Here is a 9,673-nt window from a genome sequence, read left to right as displayed (position 1 = left end):
AGAGATAGAGAGACCCCAAGGCTCATCCCTGATGCACAGAAGTTTTCATCAGCTTGCTCAGTGCTGTCCTGTTACAGACAGGAAGTCTTTGGCCCTATTTCCTGGGTAAAGGAGGCGGCTCCGCCCCTTAACACGCCTACCGGCGCCTCCCCCTGGCTCCATGAGGTGTTTGGTCACCTCAAACATGGCCGCCCCCATGTTGGAGACACGAGGCTACGCCAATATGGCAGCCTCGTGTGCTCTGCAAGAAAATGGCGGCGGCCTGTTAGGATAGCGGCGGCTTAGCAGCGGCCTGCGGGATGCTGTATACGGCCTAGCGGCCTGTGGGAGTGCATCGGCCCCCCAAACTTCACCCTGGATGGTGATCAGCCTGGCCGGCGGTACCGGACTCTGGTGGGCCGCATGCGGTCCGTGCCTGCCCTTGCTGGAGGAATGCGATCTGGACCGCAGTTATACATGCATAGACATCGCCCTGTGAACACCTCTGACAGGTAGGATACCTTATGCTACCACAGTAATATTCTAGTACTGCCACTGACTTCAGTATCTTTACAGTTTTGAAATGACATTAGATTGTCAGCTCCCAAACCAAGCCTCCTGGTTACTTGTTCACAAAAATCACACTCAAATAGGGGGATCTGTGACCTGTTATAGGATAGAGGGGAGACCCATCCTTACCATTACAGAGAGGGGCCCGCGTTCACCACAAAACCCGTCAGGGGGAAAAGGGGGAACATACTACTCACCATACCGGAACCAGGTGGGCGCCAACTCCTGACAGTACCCCTCTCCACCGGGGTGGGAGGGCTGTCGACCAATACGGACGCCGTGACTCATGGTCATTGGCGTTTCAGCGAGACGTTTAACTCGCAGGGTCAGTCCCCGTCCAGTGGGACTATGACGCGGCCGACCCAGCGCGGAGCTATGGCCTGCACGCGCTCGTAGGCTGAACTGGGGTGACCACTGGATCTCAACATCCAGCCCGTCGCCCAGTTCCAGCTTTCTTGCTTGAAGATCTCACAGGAACACTGGAGAAAAAGAGCTGTCTAAAAAATCTTTTCTAAGAAAAAAATCTTGCCAGGACCGAAGATCCCAGCAAGGTATCTAGGTCCTTACTCCTAACTAGACAGAAAATAACTGATTTGCTGTAGCAGGAAGTGAGAGGATATACCCTCTGGGACTGCCCCTAGGGTGTGGCCAGAACGTTTTCTTTCCTGTCTAGTCCTACTCCTGTAGAGGGCAGTATAACCCGAGTTGTTATTAATCAACGAGGACTACGTCTGTCAATGAGCGACAGAGAAAAGCGTATTTTGATTGGTTTGCGCAAAAGTTATCGCGTTTACTAACAAAGGGAAAGATTTTTGTCTTTTTTTTTTTTTTTAAACCCGTAATGGCGGCGATCTGCGATTTTTTTTTTTTTTTTTTTTGCGGTACTGCGACATTGGGGCGGACAGATCGGACCCTTGACTGACATTTTTGACACTTTTGGGGCTACCAGTGACATTACTGCAGTAATCAGTGCTATACATATGCACTGTTACTGTAAAAATACACTGGCAGTGAAGGGGTTAACTTTATTTGAGAGGGAGGGGATGTGTGTGTCCCTAGGGGCGTGATTCTAACTGTGATTGGCTGTGGCTTGAGGTGTAGTTACACTGATCTACGGTTCTACATAGTAGAACCGTATGATCAGTGTCTCTACACAGGGAGAACTGACAGGCAGCTTGTTTACACAGCCTGCCTTTCTCCCTCTCCCCCGACGATCGCTGAGTGAGTGGCGGACATCGGGTCTGCCGGTCACACGCGCGGGGGGGGGGGGGTCCGTGACCGTGCGGGGGCGCGCGCTTGCTCCCCACCAGAGCCTCACAGGCTAGTGACGTATATATACGTCACTTTGCCTGTGAGGGGCTGACCTCCGCAGTATATCTACTTGCAGCGGTCGGCAAGCGGTTAATTCAATAGGCCAGTGTAAATAATCATAAAAGTGCGTAGTGCAGGGTAATTGCCCAAATAAAGCTCCAATGTGCAATTCTTGGTGATAAAAAATCAAGTATGCAATACAACGTAGTTCGTAAATAAGAAATTTATATAAAGTTAGTGAATCAAAGTCCTTGTGAATCCGTGCAAATAACAAAAGAAAGTCCACACTAAAAGTGCTCAAACCACCTAAGGGTGGTGGGTGTCCCCCAAGACAGTGAGTGACCAGAGTGTCACAGATCACACGACAACTGTGCACCCCCTTGTGAGTGGGTGCTCACCTTATGTACGATATAAACAAGCCTATATGCAGGAAATCCTTTTTAAAGATGTCCCATCCGGATCATATCACTCCAGCAGCCCGCTGCTTAATTAAGGTTTAAATGGATACATATACAGGGAATCCTTGTTAGAGGTGACCCATCCGATTCATAACCCTCCAGCAGCACATAGCAGAGTGATATATGAAAAGACAAGAAGCCTCCAATAGTGCTTATACCTTTTATAGGCTTTATTAAATAAAAGAAAAGTCCAATAAAACTCACATTCTTCGGTGCATCCATGCACCTTCTCAAAGCTCCATATACAGTGGTACTATCCAAGTAACCAGCGATGCCGTAGTGGTAAAGTGGGAGACACCTCGGCCGAATGTGTCCTCCTATACTCACACAGCCCGACAGTCTCACAAGAAGTGAAGCGCTCCGTCTGTCCTTGCCCCTACATCCAGGGCCGGTGCTAGACTATTTTATGCCCTAGGCAAGACCAGCTACTTGCGCCACCACCCCCCCCCCCCCCCAAAAAAAGGGAAGGGGTTAAAAACTCCTCTATGTGATCCTGATCTGATGGTTCCTCCATGTTATGCTGTCATACCCAGTGACCCCCCATATTCCTCTATTTCACACCCGGGGACCCTAATGTCCCTCCATGTCACACCCAGGGACTTTGATGTTTTTCCATGTCACACCCTGGGACCCCAATATTACTCCATGTCATGCTGTCATACCCACTGACCCTGATGTTCCTCCATGTCACACCCTGGGACCCCAATATTACTCCATGTCATGCTGTCATACCCACTGACCCTGATGTTCCTCCATGTCACACCCTGGGACCCCAATATTACTCCATGTCATGCTGTCATACCCACTGACCCTGATGTACCTCTGTCAGATCCTGATGTTTTTCCATGTCACATTTGGGGACCCTGAAGTTCCTCCATGGCACACCTGGGGACCCTGATCTTCCTCCGTGTCACACCTGGGGACCCCAATCCCCCATGGCACACCCAGGGACCCCTATTCCTCATGGCACATCTGGTGACCCCGAACCCCTGTTAAACGTGGTGGCTCCTGGTGGAGGGAAAAGCAGCAGTCAGAGAGCTCCACACGTCCACCACCAACCTCCTCAGACCATTCTGGTGCCTCGTCGCTTCTGCCCCAGTAATGGTTCCGCCCTCCAGTGCCGAGCTCCGGCTCAGGATCAGCTCTCCTCCGCTCCCTGCTTAATACCTACCCAGGGAAATGAACGGCTGCCCACCAGCTCAGTGCAGAGAGTCACTTCCTGCCGCTCAGCTCCACCTGAAGAGGATCATCATGCAGGATGCACTCTGGGGGGCTCCCTTCTTGCCTTTTGGGGCCCCTCCAACAGTGGTGGAAAGCCAGGGCCTAGTAGTTCCACCACTGCCCTAGACACTTGGCATCTCCCGCTGTCCCTTCTCCCCCCCCCCCCCTTCCGCCCCTCGCCTCAGCTCACAATAATCATTCATGATGGAGAATTCATGATGGAGAGAGAGTGCAGACTCCTGGCTGCGCCCCTAGGTGGCAATGTGCCCTAGGCAGCTGCCTAGTTTGCCTAGTGGAAGCACCGGCCCTGCCTACATCCCTACAACCTTGGGATGTGATTGGAACACTGTTGGGGAGCCTGATCTTCTTCTTCTTCTTTTTTTTTTTTTTCTTGTGCCCATCATGCAACCCAGCGTCCAAGAGCTTGGGGAAAACCTTCCCAGACAAGTGGAGGATGGTAGAGCCACAAAGGGGGCAACTCTAAATTAATGGCCATGGTTTGGAATGGGATGTCCAGCAAGCTCCTATAGCTGTGATGGTCAGGGGTGCCCAGACTTTTGGTCACATAGTGTATTTCTCTTCCCTTTCAATAAAGACATGGTGTGACCAGTTGGGTCTGGAGGGACTCAAGTGTCCTGCACAGAGCCCTGACCTCCACCTCTTCTCATCCAATGTTAGTACCTACATCCCTACAACTTTGGGATGTGATTGGAACACTGTTGGTTAGCCTGATTCTTTTTTTTTTGTGCCCATCATGCAACCCAGCGTCCAAGAGCTTGGGGAAAACCTTCCCAGACAAGTGGAGGATGGTAGAGCCACAAAGGGGGCAACTCCAAATTAATGGCCATGGTTTGGAATGGGATAGGTTTGATGGTCAGGGGTGTCCAGTGACTTGGTCATATAATGTATTTCCATTCCCTTTCAAACAATGGCCATGGTTTGGAGTGGGATGTCCAACAAGCTCCTATAGGTGTGATGGTCAGGGGTGCCCAGACTCTTGGTCATATAGTGTATTGCCCTTCCCTTCCCTTTCAATAAAGACATGGTGTGACCAGTTTGGTCTGGGGGGGACTGTGAAAAAGTCCTTTGAGCTCCCTGAGTTACTCCTTCCTAAGGTAGCTGACTTGTAGTGCAATCTGTATTGCTGAATACTTCAGGGCCCTTCCTGGCACCCCCTTTACTCTCCAAACTTCAGGGCTTTAATACTTGGCACCCCCTTTACTGTACACTCCTGGTTAGCTGGCTCCTGGATCCCCCTTGACCTCTCTGGAGTGGTCCCCGGCAGACCCCTGGGCAGATCTTGAGTACTCAAGGCACTGTTTTTCAGAAGATCTCTGCCCAGCTCAACCTCCGGTCCCTAGACCGACTGCCCGGACCACCTTCACACTTCAACAGGAAGAGAGACAGCCGTCACCTCCTCCTGGGACTGATGCTCCGACCAAAAGACACTCTGTCACATGCTCCCCTCCAATTTATTTCCAATCCCAGGATACATTGCAGGAATGCCCTCCGAATGGAATTTGTTGGAGATACAACAGCTTTCAGTTTAGCAGATTAACTGCAGTTCACAAATAGGACACTAGATGTCGCTAATGCTCAGTGATATGCTATGCATTTTCTATGATGTGTTGTAATATCCTGTACACTGTACTGAACTTGTTGGTTATCTCTTCCTGTCTGTTGTTCTTATTACAATGAGGTGACATCTTTGCATTCTGTGTTATGTTGCAATAAAGAAGCCAGTTCCTGTTTACTCCACAATGTCTGATCTGAATGGACTCCGCTGCACCCAGTGATCACACTCTGCAACAGAGCTGACATAAACCATGCCACTGGCCAGGTTTCCTCCACTGTCCAATGAGCTCCCTCTATGGCTGCAGTGGGGACACTCCCTCAGACCCAGTGAATCAGGCTTGGAAACACGTAACAGGCTAAACCAATAGATCAGGCCCTCCTGATAAGCAGGCAGGGCCACAAATATGCTTTTCCTAGCACCTACCTAGGAGGGTGCTACACTCATAGTGGATTTCCATTCCCTTTCAATCTGCCCTGTTTAACTGATGGGAAAACAAAGTACCCGGCGCTTCAGATACAGAAGAGGATAGGACTCTCCCCGAGGTGGTACATGGGCACCCAGTGCTGGCACATGAGGGCAGGGGGTCCTCAGCAGTTTTGGGTCACAGCTTTGATCATACAGAGGTCGATCTCTTCCTGGCTTTCATTGGTGGAACATCTGCAGACAGGTCTAGTCTCTCTTACTGGAAATCTCGCCATGCTTTGCACACATTTGTAAAATAATTCATACAAATTACTTTTTAATCACATAAATCCCCAATTTATAAGTCTATAAATGTAGAAAAACGTTCGAAAACGATTCTACTTTTCCATAGCTGGGCTTTAGTTAGGTGAAATGAAAGACTTGGAGACGCGGACCCCGGAATCCGCCATAAATGTTTTTACAGCGCCGTTCCTGGAGCGTGTTTATTTCACCTGGGCGCAGATCAAATGCTCGGCGTGGCATCCAGCACCAGATGATTGTTTCCTCCTCGCCAACATCTTGTGGTTTGTCGCATTCTTCTTTCCTTACACACAATCGTCAGACTCGTTCTTCTCCATGAGTTGGCCCAATTCCTCCATTCTTGTCTTTGAAGCGGATTCAGTAAAGTTGGCTGCGGAGGTGATGGTGTTCAGGTGAGGCGATGAGCCGCTGTCATTCTGCTTGTATGGGCACTGAGGGGTCACTTTCCTTGGTTGGCAAAATACAGTGCCTTGAAAAAGTATTCACACCCCTGGAAATTTCCTACATTTTCTCATGTTACAAAAAAAGGTAAATGTATTTTATTGGGATTTTATGTGATAGACCGACACAAAGTGGCCATAATTGTGAAGTGGAAGGAAAATGATAAATGATACAAATAAATCTGTGAAAAGTGTGTGTGTGTGGGGGGGGGGGGGGCATTTTCTGTCAGGAGGACTGGTACTGTGGGAGGAGTGTCCATGGTAAGGGCAGTTGGCTCGTATGTGGACTGACTTCAGCGGATCTTCCCCCATTGCTGATTTACCATGCCCTGTTCTGTGCTGCGTCTCTGTGTGGAAGCGACCATCTTGGTAGAGGAGCTCTATCTCATTCCTTCTCTCTCTTTCTTTCTCTATTCCCCCTCTCTCTTTCTCCTCTCTCTCTCTCTCTCTCCTCTCTCTCCCCCCCCCCTCTCTCTCTCCCCCCCTCTCTCTCTCTCCCTCTCTCTCTCTCTCTCTCCCCACTCTCTCTCTCTCCCCCCCCCTCTCTCTCCCCCCCTCTCTCTCCCCCCCTCTCTCTCTCCCCCCCCCTCTCTCTCTCTCTCCCCCTCTCTCTCTCTCTCTCCCCACTCTCTCTCTCCCCCCCCCCTCTCTCTCCCCACTCTCTCTCTATCCCCCCCTCTCTCCCCCCCCCCTCTCTCTCTCTCCCCCTCTCTCTCTCTCTCTCCCCCTCTCTCTCTCTCTCCCCCTCTCTCTCTCCCCCCCTCTCTCTCTCTCTCTCCCCCCTCCTCTCTCTCTCTCTCCCCCCTCCTCTCTCTCTCTCTCTCTCTCTCTCTCTATTCCCCCCTCTCTCTCTCTCTCTATTCCCCCCTCTCTCTCTCTCTCTATTCCCCCCTCCCTCTATCCTCCTGCCCCCTCTCTCCTTTCTCTCTAATATCTACTGACATCCTACTCACAATGCAAGTATATTTATTGGCTGACAGATCGAAAACCATGCCCTCCCTGTGTGGCTGATATTTCATCTTCATTATTGGGTATTAAAGGTGAACTCGCAGGCAGCCTAAGAAACTCTCCAGGGAATATTTTAATGAAAGCTGCAGATTTAGGAAATTAGAAAAAGACGCGTAACACTTTGGAGATGATGAGATTTATTTCAGTTCTCGGATTTTTGTGATCTTTTCACCTTCATTGTGACTCCTCCTCCTTCTACAGAAACCAAATCCTTCTTCTACTTTCACTGGTGATGAGGAATATAAACCTCAAACCCGACTTCCTCCTCCTGTCCCGGGATGAGTGTAATTCACAATTATCTACAAGTTCTGCTTTCCTCTATGAAGATGATTGGGGGGGGGGGGGGGGTTTCCAGACTTCCGGTAATGAGGTCACATACACCTATAGTGGGAGAGGGGTCTGATCTGACAGTGGAATACCCATATCCAGTGAAGACCTGTTCCTCCAGAGACAATGAGATGGATCTTTCAAGAACTCAGTTCCCTTCACTGGAACTAAGGGGGCCAAGCCCCACCCCTGAAAAACAACCCCACACCATAATTCCCCCTCCCCCCAACTACTGCTCCCCACTGCTTCTCACCGCTTACCCACTACCACCCACCGCTTACCCACTACCGCCCACCGCTTACCCACTACCGCCCACCGCTTACCCACTACAAAAATAATTAGGGGAATGGAGGACATCAGCTATGAGGAAAGACTACAAGCACTGAACTTATTCTCTCTGGAGAAGAGACGATTGAGGGGGGATATGATATCAATGTACATATACTGTACTGGCAACCCTAGCATAAGGAACAAACTATTCAGAGAAAGGGAATACAAGAAGACACGTGGCCACTCACTAAAACTAGAGGAAAGGCGGTTTAACCTTAAAATACGTAGGGGGTTCTTCACTGTAAGAGCAGTAAGGATGTGGAATTCTCTTCCGCAAACAGTCGTATCAGCAGGGAGCATTGATAGTTTCAAAAAACTATTAGATGGGCACCTTAAAGACCACAACATACGGGGGTATACAATGTACAACATACAGGGGTTATACAATGTAAACCTTACAGGGGTATACAATGTAAACCTTACAGGGGTATACAATGTACGACATAAAGGGGTATACAATGTACAACATACAGGGGGTATACAATGTACAACATACAGGGGGGTATACAATGTACAACATACAGGGGGGTATACAATGTACAACATACAGGGGGGTATACAATGTACAACATACAGGGGGGTATACAATGTACAACATACAGGGGGGTATACAATGTACAACATACAGGGGGGTATACAATGTACAACATACAGGGGGGTATACAATGTACAACATACAGGGGGGTATACAATGTACAACATACAGGGGGGTATACAATGTACAACATACAGGGGGGTATACAATGTACAACATACAGGGGGGTATACAATGTACAACATACAGGGGGGTATACAATGTACAACATACAGGGGGTATACAATGTACAACATACAGGGGTATACAATGTACAACATACAGGGGTATACAATGTACAACATACAGGGGTATACAATGTACAACATACAGGGGGTATACAATGTACAACATACAGGGGGTATACAATGTACAACATACAGGGGGTATACAATGTACAACATACAGGGGGTATACAATGTACAACATACAGGGGGTATACAATGTACAACATACAGGGGGTATACAATGTACAACATACAGGGGGTATACAATGTACAACATACAGGGGGTATACAATGTACAACATACAGGGGGTATACAATGTACAACATACAGGGGGTATACAATGTACAACATACAGGGGGTATACAATGTACAACATACAGGGGGTATACAATGTACAACATACAGGGGGTATACAATGTACAACATACAGGGGTATACAATGTACAACATACAGGGGGTATACAATGTACAACATACAGGGGGTATACAATGTACAACATACAGGGGTATACAATGTACAACATACAGGGGTATACAATGTACGGTTAACAGCAAACACACACACACATCATAGGTTGAACTGGATGAACTGATGTCTTTTTTCAACCTCACTACCTATGTAACTATGTAACTATGTAAGATGGCACTAAGTATCATAGGAGAGCCCTTTAACACTTAGCGCCATCTAGGGGCCAACTGCAGTATTTTCCTGTTTTAACTACTTGCTTACTGGGTACATATACCCCCTTCCAGCCCAGGCCAAATATTCAGCTTTCAGCACTGTCACATTTTGAATGACAGTTGGGCGGTCATGCCACATTGTACCAATATGACATTTTTATCATTTTTTTCACACAAATGAAGCTTTACTTTGGTGGTATTTAATCACTGCTGGGGGGGGGGGGGGGGGGGTTATTTTTTGCTAAAC

This window comes from Pelophylax lessonae, assembly GCF_965119305.1.
Source record: "Pelophylax lessonae genome assembly, chromosome: 7".
NCBI classification, from domain to species: Eukaryota; Metazoa; Chordata; class Amphibia; order Anura; family Ranidae; genus Pelophylax; species Pelophylax lessonae.
The sequence above is the reverse complement of the archived record's forward strand: the minus strand, read 5'-3'. Positions refer to the sequence as shown.